The 16,820-nt window shown below is 43.7% G+C and overlaps 1 protein-coding gene across 2 annotated transcripts in view; it reads right to left on the bottom strand.

Annotated features, from left to right (window-relative positions):
• Positions 1-11,268, bottom strand: part of GPR173 (G protein-coupled receptor 173) — a 39,899-nt gene extending 28,631 nt beyond the window's left edge. For both annotated transcript variants that reach the window (XM_063431369.1, XM_063431370.1), the window contains exon 1: positions 10,810-11,268. The gene's annotated coding sequence lies outside the window, so the exon portion shown is untranslated. The remainder of the gene's footprint in view (positions 1-10,809) is intronic.
• Between the last annotated feature and the right edge of the window lie 5,552 nt (positions 11,269-16,820).

Below are 16,820 nucleotides of genomic sequence, written 5' to 3'. Positions count from 1 at the left end.
CTGTGCATGTGTGAGTCTGCATTTGTGTCAGTGTTTGCATCTGCATGTGTGTCTGTTTGTGTATTTTCACTAGGTAAAAAATAAGTGTGGCTAAGTCTACGATCTATGTGTGTGTTTTTTTTGTGTGTGTCTTTTGGTGGAAGGCTTGTTTTCATGCTAAAAGGTGGGCGGGAGGGGACCAGGGGGCCCAAGCTAATGCTTGCCCAGGGTCCAGTCAGCATTAAAGACAGGAGAGATCACTAAGGGAAAGATGGGGAGGTAGGAGAACGCTAAGGGACAGAAGGGAGGGAGAGCACTATGGGAAGGGTGGGGGCAGGGGAGAGCACTATGGGAAGGGGGGCAGGTAGAGCACTATGGGAAGGGGGGCAGGAGAGAGCACTATGGGGAGGGAGGGGGCAGGGGAGAGCACTAAGAGACAGGGGGCAGGGGAGAGCACTAAGGGACAGAAGGGGACGTGAGAGCACTATGGTACAGGAGGGGAGGGGAGAACACTAAGGGACAGGAGGGGAGACCTCTAAGGGACAGGGGGGGAAGTGGAGTTGAGACCACTAGGGATGGGGGAAGTGCAAGAGATCATTAAGGGACCGGGGGAGCATAAAACACACAGAGAGGCTGAGGAAGGGGTGAAAGAGAAGCACAGAAGTGCTGGTAGGGGAGACAGAGACACAAAGAGGGGCTCAGGGAGAGACACACAATCGCTTGTGAGGAAGACACACAGAGGTGCCTGGGTGGAAAAGAGGCACACCAATGAGCTGGGAAGAGTAAGACACAAAGGGGCTTGGAGGAGTAAGACACAAAAAGGGGTTGGGAGGATGTAGGAGACATACAAAGAGGGGGGATAAGAGACACACAAGGGGCTTGTAAGAGATACACTAAAGGGGAGTGTAAGACACAAAACGTAAAAATATATTTAAAAAAATTAACAAAATAAATATAATAATAAAAAGAGCTGCTCCCCTCTCAGCCCCTATCCTACCCCACAAACCCTCTCTTTCACACTACACACATACACAATGAATCCTTACACATATACAGAAACACACATGCACAAAATGCACCCCTACTCACACACAGACCATAGGCGTGCGCACGGGGTGTACCGGGTGTGCCTGGGCACACCCTAATCCCCGCGGCACGCCTATGGAGTGAGACCGGCAGGGGAGATCTCAGATCTCATAACGTAAGAAGGGAGGGGGGATATTAAGTAATGTACCCCCACAATCACCCACACACATACAGCACACACCCACACAGCACCCACACAGCACCTACACACAGACACACAGCACCCACACACACACACACACACAGCACACACATACACAGCACACACACACATAAATCACACACACACATACAGCACACACACACACATACAGCACCCTCACACACATACAGCACACACATACAGCACACACACACACATACAGCACCCACACACACACAGCACACACATACAGCACCCATACACAGCACCCACACACACACATACAACACCCACACACACACAGCACACACACATACAGCAGCCACACACACACAGCACACACACATACAGCACACACACACATACAGCACCCTCACACACATATAGCACCCTCACACACATACACCACACACACACACATACAGCACCTTCACACATACAGTACTCACACACACACAGCACACACATACAGCACCCACACACACACAGCACCCTCACACACATACAGCACCCACACACCCACAGCACCCACACACAAACAGCACCCTCGCACATACAGCACCCACACACAGAGCACCCTCAAACACACAGCACCCTCTCACACACAGCACAGAAACAGCACCCTCACAAATACACACACAGCACCCTCACACACGCATCACGCTAACAGCACCCTTACACACTCACAGCACCCTTACACACACACAACACCCTCAAACCACCCTCACGCAGCACACACATACACACACAGCAGTGTATGTGTGTGTGTGTATTTTTGCCTCTCACCTCGGTAGTGCTCACAAAGGCACAGTTTACCTTGGGATTGATACAGTGCTGGTGGTAGCTTGGATTTATAGGTGATGCTAAATTTTAAGTTCTCTGCAGCATGTAAAATATAAAGAAGAAAGATGAGAAAATGGAGCTCCAATGCACCTTTGTAATGAGCATACACAATTATGATGCTTGAAGTGCCCATTTATTTAATTTATTTAAACGAACTCTGTATAGATGAGATTAACCAGCTTGCTTTACATTCGCAGCTGTTTTACAATGATTATGAGGCTATGTGTCTGTATGTTTAGCTTTGTCTAAGGGCACTCCAATTTAGAGGTATTGAAGCCAAGGTGAGTGGGTGTATGCTAAAGAGTCCTGCAGCTGTGAAAAGAGTGTGTCACACCAGTGCCCATATGTGCCATTAGGATAGGCAGCTCTGTAAGGCAACCAACCAAGGCTGCCCATGTTCTGACTGCTGCACATTCTGTCGACAAATGTGTTTGCAATAGCCTTGGCTGCTAGTCATGCAGGGAAACCGACTATGGCTGGATCATGGCCAGGGTCGGTGCAAGACTATTTTGTGCCCGAGGTAATAAATAAATAATTTTAATTTACCTAGGCTATCCAGAGTGCTCAAAAGCAGAAGCGTATAAAAGGGGTGGGGACAATTCAACCCGGGTGCACCGAGAAGGCGTCTGCTTACTGGCACATTGCTGGTGGCGATGCCGTGCGCTAGGTGCACCTCTACGGTTGCCCTCAAACTGCTACGGAGAGGGTGTTGAGGGGGCTGCTGGAATTTCTCTGCTTTGGTTTCCCAGCTCCCTGGGAAGCGTGTTTATTTCTGTAATGTGTAATCCAAGTGTGATTGACTGCATTAGTCATATTTATCCTTCATGTGTGCCATGAGAATTTAAACCCCTCTATTACAATCACTTGAAATTCAAGCGATAAAGTAGGTATAGCACTGTTTATGAAGGGAAACTGAATATCTACTGGCTTGTTATAATGGTGGAACAGACAAGTCCAACCTCTAAACTTTATTATATTTAATCCTTTTAGATAGATGGCAATGCAACCATTAATCATTAAAGGGACACTATAGTCATTGTAGTTGTTCTGTTGAGTATAGACAGTCCCTGCAGGCATTTTCATTCAAATATATCAAAACGGTATGAGGGATAAAGTGCAAAGAAAGTGCAGGACAGCCACTCCCAAAAAGGGATCACTCCCAATCCCCAATCAAGAAAAGGCAGTGTTCACATTGCCCCTTAGGGGCACCTCCTGTGGCCACTCCTCAGATGGCCACTGGAGGTGTTTCCAGGGCCAGTGCTGCAAAGTGTGCAGCATTGCTGTTCAGCATCTCCACGCTCTGCATGGAGACACTGAACTTTCCTCAGAGAGATGCATTGATTCAATGCTCCTCTATGAGGCGATGATGATTGGTGTGGCCGGCATTTGGCCCCGCCCCTACCCTGCCTTCTTGGTGATCTCAATTCTGATTATGTAAGCCAAAGCGGCGTTTTGGGGACCCACACAGCACTGGAAAAAAGGTACGTTTTTAACCCTTTCTACAGGGACTGGGGGGACAAGCCACCTAAATGGTGGTTTTAACACTATAGGGTCAGAAATACTGCTTACTGAGAAGTCTTTGCAAGGCAGGTGCTCTGGGCAATTCCATGTTTCTTGAGTTTAGCTCCACTGAGCTAAACAAACCAGGAAGTAACAGGATTGACTGGCTGATTGACAGCCAGGGAGGTATAACAAAGGTTACTTTAAAATAGTGCCAGTTTCTATTGAAATATGCACTTTTTGTAAAATGAAAAAGAGAGGATACACTCTTCACACATAAGGCACTTCAGCAAGCTGAAATGCATTAGGGGTCTGGAGTGTCCATTTACCATGTCTCTCGTGGCTTTCACTCTGACAGCCACTTGAGGCACTTTCACAAAAACAGATGAGTGAAACTTGGATTGGCTGAGATCACCTACCGTTATGAATGATCTCAGCCAAAGAGGTGGAGAGGCAGGATGAAAACTGGTGCAACGTGTGTTGAAAGGTACCTAAAGCTCACCTTTTAAACCCACAAACAGCAGGGGGTGGAGTGGAGACCTAAATAGCTAGCAGCACATTATAGCATTAGTAAATTATGTTTGTATTCGTAATACTACAGTGTTCCCTTACCCTTTTTTCTAATAGATTGTGGTGCAACCCTTAACTATTAACTTCTCTCCCACCATACATAGGTGAGAGAATAAGAGAGTCATTATTTAGGTTGCACATGGTAGCAAAGGAGTTTAGTGACTACCCAGTGTTACGGGAAATAAGTAAACAGGTCCCCCTCTCCTAAGATATGAGATCCCCCCTCCTGGTTTGTTATATAGCCCCACCCAACAATCTATGGTATAGGAGAGTGGACAGGGGGGCAAAACCATAATATGGGCTCATGTGCATAGCCACTAACACTCTTGAAGGGCCACTCCAGGACAATAACAATTTCATCTAAATGAAGTTATTATGGTGTCAGGAGGCCCCCGGACGCAATCTTAGCTTAAGGAGTTAAACTTTTCTCCACCCAGGTGGCCTCCGGCTTCTGTAATCTCAGTTTCAGGAAGAGCAGAGTGCTGTCAGGCAGGGGAGCCGCTGATTGTCCGAGAGCGGTCAGCTGATGCTGTCAGCCAATCAGTGACTCAAAAAACTGGCTTGAAAAGAAACGTACCTTTATCAATCCAGTTTTGTGAATGGGGAGTCACTGATTGGCTGAGATCGTCAGATGACTGCTCTCAGCCAATCAGCTGCAACCTTCCCTGGCGGCACTCTCCACTTTCTGAAACTTTTTTAAGATTTCTGAAGCTGGATACCGCCTAGGCGGGAGGTGAGATCCCTTTAGGATTAAACCATTTGAGAATGGTTTAATCCTTTAACCCCTTAAGGACACATGACATGTGTGACGTGTCATTATTCCCTTTTATTCCAGAAGTTTGGTCCTTAAGGGGTTAAGGTAAGAGTGCCTCTGAAGACCTTCTGACACCATAACAACTTCATTTAGATGAAGTTGTTTTGGTGACTAAACTGTCCTTTTAAGCCACATTTAAATCAAAGTAAAGGAAATTCTTGGGGTTGTGCTTGCCTTTTCTTGTGCTATGCTGCAGGTATCCATGGCCCCATCTACAGTACATGTACTCCTAACTTACCGACCGTGTTCTGTTCCTACAACCCAGTCGTAGAACAAATTGGTTGGTAAGTGAGGTGTTAAGGGATTGCCTGTTCTGGTGTGCTTGTCTATGTTTGGGCAAATTTCTCCGAACATAGACAAACGCACCAGAGCAAGGAATCCCTCTAATCTAAGTTCGGGCAAATTTCCCCGAACATAGATTAGAGGGATTCCCTGCTCTGGTGCGCATGTCTTTGTTCATGGACATATCCCCGAACATAGTCGAACGCACAAGAGCAGGGAATCCCTCTAATCTATGCTCAGGAAAATGTCCCCGAACATAGACGAATGCAGCAGATCAGGGAATCCCTCTAATTCCCATGACGGGTCACACTTACCACCCTGCAAAAGAGTTGGTTGTAAGTGCGAACCGTCGTAAAACAGGTAGGTCACAAAACGAGGACCACCTGTAAATACGTGAGAGTATAGAGAGGCGCTGAACGGTGCAAGGCATGATATTTTTTCTTTTCTCTTTTATAATTAGATCCAGTCCCACATGAAATGAGGATCAAGCAGGTGAGCAGCCATGGACCCACCTGGTTTTTAATTTTGATACTACCAACTATGATTTGCAAGAATATAAAGGGTTATACTGGTAGAAGACATGTTGGTTGTTTTCACAGCCATGAGCTGCCTGATTTGTTACATTCTAAATGAATTTGGAAATTATTTATACATTTACTTCCCAGCTATTTTTTTACCTAACTGGGAAATGTCAGATTATTCAGAAACCATTCCTGATGACACAAATTGGAGCTTATTCTGATCAACCTAGAAGAAGGCTTACACATTCCACATTGCTATTCTCAAACTATTTCACAAATTTTGGAAAGAAAAAAAATCAGAGCTTTGTAAATTGCTTTCACTCTATATATTCCATAATAAAACTCAAGGTTCTTCTCTTACACATCACATTCCTAGCCCTATTTACCATAATCATGTATGTGATTATTTACAGTAGTCTGGAGTGTACTTTAGTTGGTTCAGGTAAGTTCACTGCCAGAGGGGTTCTACATTGGCAATCCTACACTGGCACTGGTGAGTTCAATGTCAGAGGGGTTCTACATTGGCAATCCTACACTGGCACTGGTAAGTTCAATGTCAGAGGGGTTCTACATTGGCAATCCTACACTGGCACTGGTAAGTTCACTGCCAGAGGGGTTCTGCATTGGCAATCCTACACTGGCACTGGTAAGTTCAATGTCCGAGGGGTTCTACATTGGCAATCCTACACTGGCACTGGTAAGTTCAATGTCAGAGGGGTTCTACATTGGCAATCCTACACTGGCACTGGTAAGTTCAATGTCAGAGGGGTTCTACATTGGCAATCCTACACTGGCACTGGTAAGTTCAATGTCAGAGGGGTTCTACATTGGCAATCCTACACTGGCACTGGTAAGTTCACTGCCAGAGGGGTTCTGCATTGGCAATCCTACACTGGCACTGGTAAGTTCAATGTCCGAGGGGTTCTACATTGGCAACCCTACACTGGCACTGGTAAGTTCAATGTCAGAGGGGTTCTACATTGGCAATCCTACACTGGCACTGGTAAGTTCAATGTCAGAGGGGTTCTACATTGGCAATCCTACACTGGCACTGGTAAGTTCACTGCCAGAGGGGTTCTACATTGGCAATCCTACACTGGCACTGGTAAGTTCACTGCCAGAGGGGTTCTGCATTGGCAATCCTACACTGGCACTGGTAAGTTCAATGTCCGAGGGGTTCTACATTGGCAATCCTACACTGGCACTGGTAAGTTCAATGTCAGAGGGGTTCTACATTGGCAATCCTACACTGGCACTGGTAAGTTCAATGTCAGAGGGGTTCTACATTGGCAATCCTACACTGGCACTGGTAAGTTCACTGCCAGAGGGGTTCTGCATTGGCAATCCTACACTGGCACTGGTAAGTTCAATGTCCGAGGGGTTCTACATTGGCAATCCTACACTGGCACTGGTAAGTTCAATGTCAGAGGGGTTCTACATTGGCAATCCTACACTGGCACTGGTAAGTTCAATGTCAGAGGGGTTCTACATTGGCAATCCTACACTGGCACTGGTAAGTTCACTGCCAGAGGGGTTCTGCATTGGCAATCCTACACTGGCACTGGTAAGTTCAATGTCCGAGGGGTTCTACATTGGCAATCCTACACTGGCACTGGTAAGTTCAATGTCAGAGGGGTTCTACATTGGCAATCCTACACTGGCACTGGTAAGTTCAATGTCAGAGGGGTTCTACATTGGCAATCCTACACTGGCACTGGTAAGTTCAATGTCAGAGGGGTTCTACATTGGCAATCCTACACTGGCACTGGTAAGTTCACTGCCAGAGGGGTTCTGCATTGGCAATCCTACACTGGCACTGGTAAGTTCAATGTCCGAGGGGTTCTACATTGGCAATCCTACACTGGCACTGGTAAGTTCAATGTCAGAGGGGTTCTACATTGGCAATCCTACACTGGCACTGGTAAGTTCAATGTCAGAGGGGTCAGCTCATTGACACGTCAACTCCCATCTAGGATTGCAACTCCCATCTAGTACACCCAATGATGGCCTGAGCAGGAGTCAAATTGTAGTATACATGAAATGGACACTATAGTCATCAGAACAACTACAGCTTATAGTATAGCCAGTCCCTGCAGGCTTTTTAATGTAATCACTGCCTTTCCAGAGAAAAGACAGTGTTTACATTACCTGCCTAGCAACAGCTCCAGTGACCCTCACTCAGACAGCCACTAGAGGTGCTTCCTGCAGTCAGTGCTGCACAGTATAAAACACTGGCATTCAGCATCTCCACGCTTTGCATGGAGGCGACAAACGCTCTCCATAGAAAGCAGTGTATTGGGTGGGATCCAGGCAGGACCAGCCGCGACGAGAACGGCGCAACGTGGATGAAAAGGTGAGTTGAAACATCTTTTCACTGCTCTGATACAGTGTATTCCTGACACTATAGTGTGTCCTTTAAATACATAACATTTAAAGTTAGAGTCTGTGACTGCTAGTATCCAGGAATAATCTCTGGCACTCCAGCCAAAGTCAGTGTTAAAGTATCTTTAACAACATATCAAGTTTAAAAGTGTTGTTACAGCGATGTAGAAGTAGCCCTACTTTAATTTGCCACTAAATGTAGTGCAGTCACAGTGTCACACATTGTACACAGATATATAGTGGTCTAAGTCATGCTGATAGTCATTAAACCGAGAGTGGGCATTGGATTTGCTGTGGACTTTAATTGCAATCACTCATTATCTGTGATGGCATTCTGATCTATAGTCTATGGAGTGTAGGTAGTAGGTATAATTCCTAACAAACGTGTAAGGTTCCATAGCGCTCAACATGGGTTATCCTAACAATAAGTACCCTCTAACCCCAGGTGTGCCCAACAGGTAGATCCCCAGATGGTGTAGAACTATAACTCCCATGATACTTTGCATACCTTTAGAATGACAAAGCATCATGGGAGTTATAGTCGTTTTAAAACATCTGGGGATCTACCTTTTGTGCCAGTCCTGCTCTAAACAACCTACGTATAACCAAAACACACCACTTAAAAGGGGCACTCATGAATAGCACTGTATCTTTTGCTCTTGTGGGTTATACCTGCTAACGGATGATGACAGCAAGACACAGGGCCCCCATCATCCATTGTACAGCTCTATGGAATTTGCTGACGCTATATAAATAATAAAATAATAATAATAATAATAATCACAATATTTATATGGGACTCTGGGCAGTAAGCTGAACCAGTCTCACATGCAGTACTTGTCTGTGCCACATAGAGACTGCCACACTGGAACCACAACTCTGTGACTTATGGTGACCAGACTTTCTCTTTAAAACGGCTGCATAAAACATAACTCTTTTTCTGTAAGCAGGTTTTTAATTATTTATTTATTTATTTTTGTTATAAGTGACCCACACTTATTACGGTTAACTTATGATTTTGGCGCAGAATTAGGCAGAAAGACTTGTGGCGCTTGCTTGCAAAAGAAAAGAAGAACCAAAAAATAGACCACAATTGAGTTAAAAATGATCAAACAAGAAATGCATGGGGCTTGTAATGGGATTTAAGGAATGTCTGGTCTGCTAAAGAAAAAGTAAGTAGACGGATTCAGATTGTAGAATGGTCACGTCACACTTAACTCCCTTTCTCAATTTTATATTGAGTGATTTATACTGATACTGCAATTACTGGAATACAATAATATAGTACCATAATATATGTAGTATTGTGCTGTGAGACATCAGCTCACAAACCAATCTATACTAATAGCCCGAGGAACAGATCCCCCATGCTCCCCGGAATGAAGATTTGTATTAATTAATACATGATATGAGACTGAGAGGTGGGGGAGAGTTCCTCTAGCATGTAAGCTCATTGAGCAGGACTCTCAACCCCTCTGTTACTGTGCGTCCATTTGTCTGGTTACATTTACATGTCTGTTAGTCCACCCATTGTACAGCGCTATGGAATTTGCTGGCTCTATATAAATAATAAAATATGAAATAATAATAGGTAAAACAGAATCAGTGATCATTGTGCTGTATCTGACCTCCCATGTTTCTCCCTCCTCCTCTGTCTCTGTTTGGCCACCCTCCCCCTCTCTATTATGCGTGACAATAACCAGGCCGCTGCTTTATCCTAGATGTAGCTCTCTGTCACCCTGCAGCCTGCCCAGTGGGGCCTGGCACACGCAGCCTGACTGTCACTGACACTTTCCTATCATTTACAGTCCATGTGAGGTGAAAGATTAGTGTCTGATAAATGGCCATCGGCCTTGCACACACAGAAAGAACCCTGCTTTCATGTTTATAGTAGGGAAGCAGCATCACAATGAAAGTAAATGGTGCAAGTGAATATTAGCCAAAACTAGGCTTCTTTTTGCTGCAAAACATGGGTGAAAATGACAGCGATGTGGTACAAAGCAATGGCAACACCCTTGGAAGGATACATTTCAAATGAGTTCATTGTAAAGATTGGGGATACATGTGTTACAACATTCTATGTTCTTGGTTAGCTCATGCCTTTAACCCTTTCACTGCCAGAGCTACCTGTAAACTGTAATGGTCCTTACTCTTTTGGAAGAGACATGCCTAACCATCAATTTCAGCAGAAATTAGGGTTGATAGACAAATGATGTGAATAAACCATTAGCCTTAATCAAATATGGACTTACAGGAAGGCGAGTGAAATGGTGTTTCATACTCTCCCCCCCCCCCCCCTTCTGCCCCCCACCAGAGTCCCTGGCTCCCTACAGGGTGGTGGTACTACAAAATATTAGGGGGGGGGGGGGGAATGATTGAAGTGAATTTTAAAGTAGATATAAAGCGAGAAGGGGAGATAAAGCAGGGAGAAAGAAGAAAGGATAGAGAGACAAATGGGGGAGGGGAGATAATGGTGATACGGAGAGCTAGCAAGGAGTGATAGGAGGACAGGCGTATCTACTATAGGAATATAAGCAGTAAGGAAATGAAAAAGGAGATTTGGGATGAAATGGAAAGAGAGACATTGTGGCAGTGAAGGGTTTGCATAAAATTCACGGACAGGAGCAGTCTGTCCCTCCTGACCCCTCCAGGTATGACAAGAGCAACGCATAGATAGATGCCAGCCTTACCTCTTCAGCTCCTGGGTTTTAGCAGTGACCCAGCAGGGAAAAGCAGTGGCGTGGGCAGTGAGGAGTCGTGCGGTAGGGAAACCTGTCTGATTTTTCCTTCCAGGCCACTCCAGCAAAAGGGGACCAGCCATCTTCTACATGATAGGGAGGGGGGGAGGCAGTGAGCGAAGGATAGAGAAGAAGAAGGGGGGTTGAGGGGGGAAGAGGTATCCGCCTCTTGTTGCCATGGATACAGGAGCTGGATGACTTGCCGGCTCCGGATGTTCATAGGGATGCAGCTCCATCCCTCCCTTTCACTGCTGTGACATCATTGGGCCACAGAAACTCCAGTGCTCGGGACGCTCCATTAATCTGTCTCCTGATCAGACTGGAGCTTTTCTGGCTTTTTTCAATGGACGTGGTGCTTTTGCGCGCTCCTCACTGACAGTTATTCCTGGGTTGATTGTTCAGTGTTTTCCATTGTCAGAGTAACCCTGCAGTGCATCATCCTCCCTGCAGAGCATCATGCACCATCTTGCTACCAGAGACTCGCAGAACATCATGCATCATCTTCCCTGCAGAGCTGCATCTCTTCTTCCACAGAGCTGCGGAGCACCATGTACCCAAGTCTGCAACCATCACCATCACACAGCACCCTGCAAACCATCACTGCTACTGCATCTATGCATCCTGCAATTGTTCATTACATAACCATCTTTATTTCACAGCCATGCCTCAATGTAACCCCATTGTCTGAGCATTTAACCTTATTATATTTTCGTAGGGTTATTCCATTAAGCATGTTTTGGGTGTTTTTTTTTTACTGCTCATTTAGGGAGTGACTCGTGAAGCATTGAGTTTTATGATCCAATTTAGGAAAAAAACAAGAACTTGTGGGTAAGGTGGGGCAACTCAAAAACACCCGGGTAAAACGTTTTGTTTTAATTGCTCAAACAGTCATGTCCCAGTTGAATTAAACGGGGACTTTTTAGAAACCTAAATCAAGGGCAAACCATATTTACTCCCATTGTGCTATTTAATGGACTTGACTGGGTCCACGATACTAGGTTGCCCAAATTTGGTGTGTGATATCTTCTCGCAACAACTCTGATCCATTGGTCCCATCTTCAATTCCCAGTATAGATAGCTTGTAGGTCACTTCCAAAACTTGGTATCAACTTGGTGCTTGGTATCATCATACCTTTTGTACAAGAAAGTTTTCCAGTTACACCACTTACCGTATATAAAATTGGAAACTTTTTATCTGGTCAATAATGAATAGATAACATACAATGGAAACAGGTTATACCCTTAACCTTTAACTGCAGCCTCTATTACTACAGTAATGTGGATGAACCTATCTTTCCTGGATAGTCAAACACTAATAAGTCACAAATAGCAAAAAAGAATCAATTATAGATCTTATGTATTAAATGCAGCAGATTAAATAATAGAGTCCAATTTTGATCTGTGCAAATTTCCTTTATCCCAGGTATTTCTCTTCAGTAGTAACACTCCACAGTAGAGTTGAATATATGAAAAAAGTATGCAGAGAAAAAAATATAATTAATAAAACTCTGTATTATTGTAATGCTTAAGAAGTAGTCAAAATTAATTTAAAAATAAAACTTGCTTTATTTAGCTCTTTGCTGAAATCGATATAAAAAAGCTCAAGTAAAAAGTTTTCATAAAATAATGACAGAAAAAAAACTTCATTGGCATATGTCTATCGGCTGATTTGCAAAGTGCATGTTAGGTGCAGACCTTGTATTGCTCACGGCGTCCCGGATCAGCAGCTTGATGTTGCCTTGCTGGATACAATATAAGTGAGTGTGTCCTAGATGCTGGCTTGCAGTGATCAGCCCTCAGACTGATCAGACTGAGGGCTGATCACTGCAAGCCAGCATCTAGGACACACTCACTTATATTGTATCCAGCAAGGCAACATCAAGCTGCTGATCCGGGACGCCGTGAGCAATACAAGGTCTGCACCTAACATGCACTTTGCAAATCAGCCGATAGACATATGCCAATGAAGTTTTTTTTCTGTCATTATTTTATGAAAACTTTTTACTTGAGCTTTTTTATATCGATTTCAGCAAAGAGCTAAATAAAGCAAGTTTTATTTTTAAATTAATTTTGACTACTTCTTAAGCATTACAATAATACAGAGTTTTATTAATTATATTTTTTTCTCTGCATACTTTTTTCATATATTCAACTCTACTGTGGAGTGTTACTACTGAAGAGAAATACCTGGGATAAAGGAAATTTGCACAGATCAAAATTGGACTCTATTATTTAATCTGCTGCATTTAATACATAAGATCTATAATTGATTCTTTTTTGCTATTTGTGACTTATTAGTGTTTGACTATCCAGGAAAGATAGGTTCATCCACATTACTGTAGTAATAGAGACTGCAGTTAAAGGTTAAGGGTATAACCTGTTTCCATTGTATGCTATATATTTTTCTAATAGGTTGTTAGGTTCCCTATTTGTATACCCCTGCTTTCTAATCAATAATTCAGCGCTCCACTTCTCCAACACTTTGTGCCACAATAATGAATAGAACCTAATGCGTTAATTGTCAGGTATGTGAGCAATGCATTCACATCTTCCCGACATTCAGATTTTTTTTGAAATTTTGAAAAGGTAGGTATGCCTTTCTGATCATTGCTTTGGCTTTGGGTAAACTTATAATAGCAGGTTATATGAGCATTGATTTTTTTATTCAATTTAGCCAATTGTAAATATATCATATATATATATATAAAAAACTCTCTCACTCCATTTGACCTTTCCTTCTTACAATGCATTCTTTTTTTTTATGCTTGTACTAGACGATTTACGAACTCAGCGCAATAAGACACCAGCAATATTGAATGTTGATCGTATATCCAGTGTGAACATGTCCAAATTATTGTTTACATTACTTTCTGATGTTCATAGGCATTGCAAACATTGAAAATAAAAATGGTCATGTTTTTTTTTTTTTTTTTCAGAATTAAATTTTTTTTGTATCCCTGAAACACAATTAATATGAGAACACGGTAGTGAATGAGTTAAGTTCTAGGTAATGTATACCCCCACTTCATTGAGACTGAAAACTTATTTGAGAGCATGTCTTTATTTGTTCCTGTATGACTAGTTTGGTTTGTCATCAATTACCTGCCGAAATTATCATCAATGCTGACGTGCTGGGCTATATATCTATCCTTTTTAAAATTAAATGTAATTAAAATATTTTCTTAAAAAAAAAAAAAAAAAAGGGGGAGATCTATTCATCATCATATATGGGGTATTTAATTGATTACTTTTTAACAAAGGTTTTCAGCTTTAGGAACTTTATGAATGGTCCCTTTTCTATTTTCACAAAATACCCCAACGCGCAGTACTTGAACCCACGCTATCCTAAAACAAAGAAAATAATAGAAGCTTATTACCAGCCCCTAGAAGGGCCGTGCTAAATGCTACCTTCAAGAGGTAAATAGGAAGAGAATAAAAATTGACCGACCAAGGCTTAGAGATACCAGAGAATAAACAAAACAATAAGGCAGGACAGGGATATAAGAAACCAGGAGAGTCAAACATAAGGTTTTAAAAAAAAAAAACTACTATAAACGCACTATTGGGACCATTATGATGTGCTCCAAGGCTAGAGGGGTTTATATAGTGATTGGCACCATAAAAACTTTCTGCATCATCCCAAAATGCCCAGAATGTGCATTCTTACTTTTTCACAAAACATGAGACATATAAAAGAATGCGAGTTCAGTGTACCTAGTGTCAAAATTGACATGAGAGAAGCGGGTATCCAGGGCCGTCTTTAATATGATTAGGACCCTGGGCAAGGCATTTTCTTGGGCCCCCTGGGCCCTGCCCCTTCCATCCCTCCCCCCCAATTACGCCCAATGCGCAATCACACTGACAGACGTACTTGCACATACAGACACAGACAGACATTAAAACATTCACAGATACATACTGACACACAAATATATACTGGCAGACATACTGACACACACACAGACATACATACACACACAGACACATACACTGACAGATATACTGACACACACACAAACACATTGTAGCGGTACTTACCTTATCCGGGGGCCGGCCGCGGTCCTCTCTTCAAGCCGCGCGCGGTCCTGCGGCTGCACGAGCCGCGCGCGGCTCATCCGACTGCTCAAACAGGAAGGCGGGCAGTGACCGCGAGAAGCGGTCACGTGTCCCGCCTGCAGCTAAGAGCGCGCCGCGAATCTCGGGCGCGCTCTTAAAGAGACAGTGGGAGCCTAAATTGCAAAAAGGCTCCCATTGGCTCCTGTCACGCCAATCACCCCATACACTTACCTGTTGGGGGAGTGGAAGTGACAGGAGCCAATCACGTTAGTTTGAAGGCTACTTATACTTACCCTTTTCCCTTAGTTCCTTGCCCTATCGTGGTTTCTGCTACAGTTCCCTTTAGTGCTTGTTGTATTCAGTTGTGTTTCTCCGTACTTGACCTTGGCTTTGTATTCTGACTTCGTTTTCGCTTTATCCTTGTCTGTACTGTTTGCCGGCTTGCTGATTCCTGTGTACCAGACCCCGGCTAGTTCTCGTTTACGCTGTCTCTTTGTGCCCTTGACCTCGGATCGCTCCTGACTCTGTACTTCTCCTTTACGTCGAGTCCGGCCACTCTAAGGTCCGGTAGACGTATCTCTCCTCTGTGCTGTCTTCTGTTTTGCTGGATCCTGCGTGTAGGGGTATATACTCGTTACATTACGATAGGGCCTTATTGACTACCTCATCGATATAGATAATAGGATTCGGGACAGGCTCTATACCAAGAACAGGAATAGAAGTTTTGTTACGCCTATTCACCCCAGAGTTAATCCACCGGAGAGTGTAAAAGTATCTGAAGAGGAGCCAATGCAATTAGGGGTTGCCAAACTCTCTGATAATGAAAAATTACATAGGAGAAGAGAGGGACTCTGCCTATATTGTGGTAGGAGAGAACATATGGTAAAGGAGTGTCCTCTGCTCCCGGAAAACTCTCGCACCTAAGACCTTATAGGGGACTGGCCTTGGGTGTGATTTCTAAGTCTCCTACATTGCCTCCTAACCGACTGCTTCTCCCTGTTTCTTTACATATGGGAGAGAGTTGTATAGTTGAAAACATATACGCCCTGGTTGACTCTGGGGCAGCTGAGAATTTTATAGACTCTGGTTTTGTAAAGAAAAACAATATTCCCATCAGGGAGAAGGAGATACCCTTGGCCGTTGAGGCCATAGATGGTAGACCATTGATATCTCCAGTTGTTACTCACGAGACTGCACCGCTACACATGTACACAGGGGTTCTACACTATGAAACCATTCGGTTCCAGGTCATCACCTCTCCCTCTTCACAGTTGGTATTAGGGTATCCATGGTTACGTGCCCACAATCCCATTTTTGACTGGGAGACAGGGCAGATAAAATCATGGAGTGAAGCCTGCCATGAGTCATGTACTATTGAAGTCACGCCTGTGAATTCTATTAACGTTCCTACTGTTCCTCCTTTATCTACGGCTATACCCTCTCAGTATTTAACTTTAAAGACTGTCTTTGATAAAAGAGAGGCTGACAAATTACCGCCTCACAGACCCTACGATTGTGCTATTGATTTGTTGCCTGGTACTATACCTCCCAAGGGCAGGGTGTACCCCCTATCGGTTCAAGAAAACCGTGTCATGGAGGAGTACATTAAAGAATCATTAGAAAAGGGATTTATTAGGAGATCCTCTTCTCCGGCTGGAGCGGGGTTCTTCTTTGTATCGAAGAAAGAAGGTGATTTAAGACCTTGCATTGATTATAGAGGTCTTAATAAAATCACCATCAAAAATGCTTACCCTATACCGTTAATAACAGAATTGTTTGACAGGCTCAAACATGCTACGGTATTCACCAAATTAGATCTTAGAGGAGCATACAATTTGATACGTATAAAAAAGGACCACGAATGGAAGACAGCCTTTAACACTCGGTCAGGTCATTATGAGTATACC

Source organism: Pelobates fuscus, chromosome 9, assembly GCF_036172605.1.
Source record: "Pelobates fuscus isolate aPelFus1 chromosome 9, aPelFus1.pri, whole genome shotgun sequence".
NCBI classification, from domain to species: domain Eukaryota; kingdom Metazoa; phylum Chordata; class Amphibia; order Anura; family Pelobatidae; genus Pelobates; species Pelobates fuscus.
Note: the sequence above shows the minus strand (reverse complement) of the source record. Positions and strands in the feature narration are given on the sequence as shown.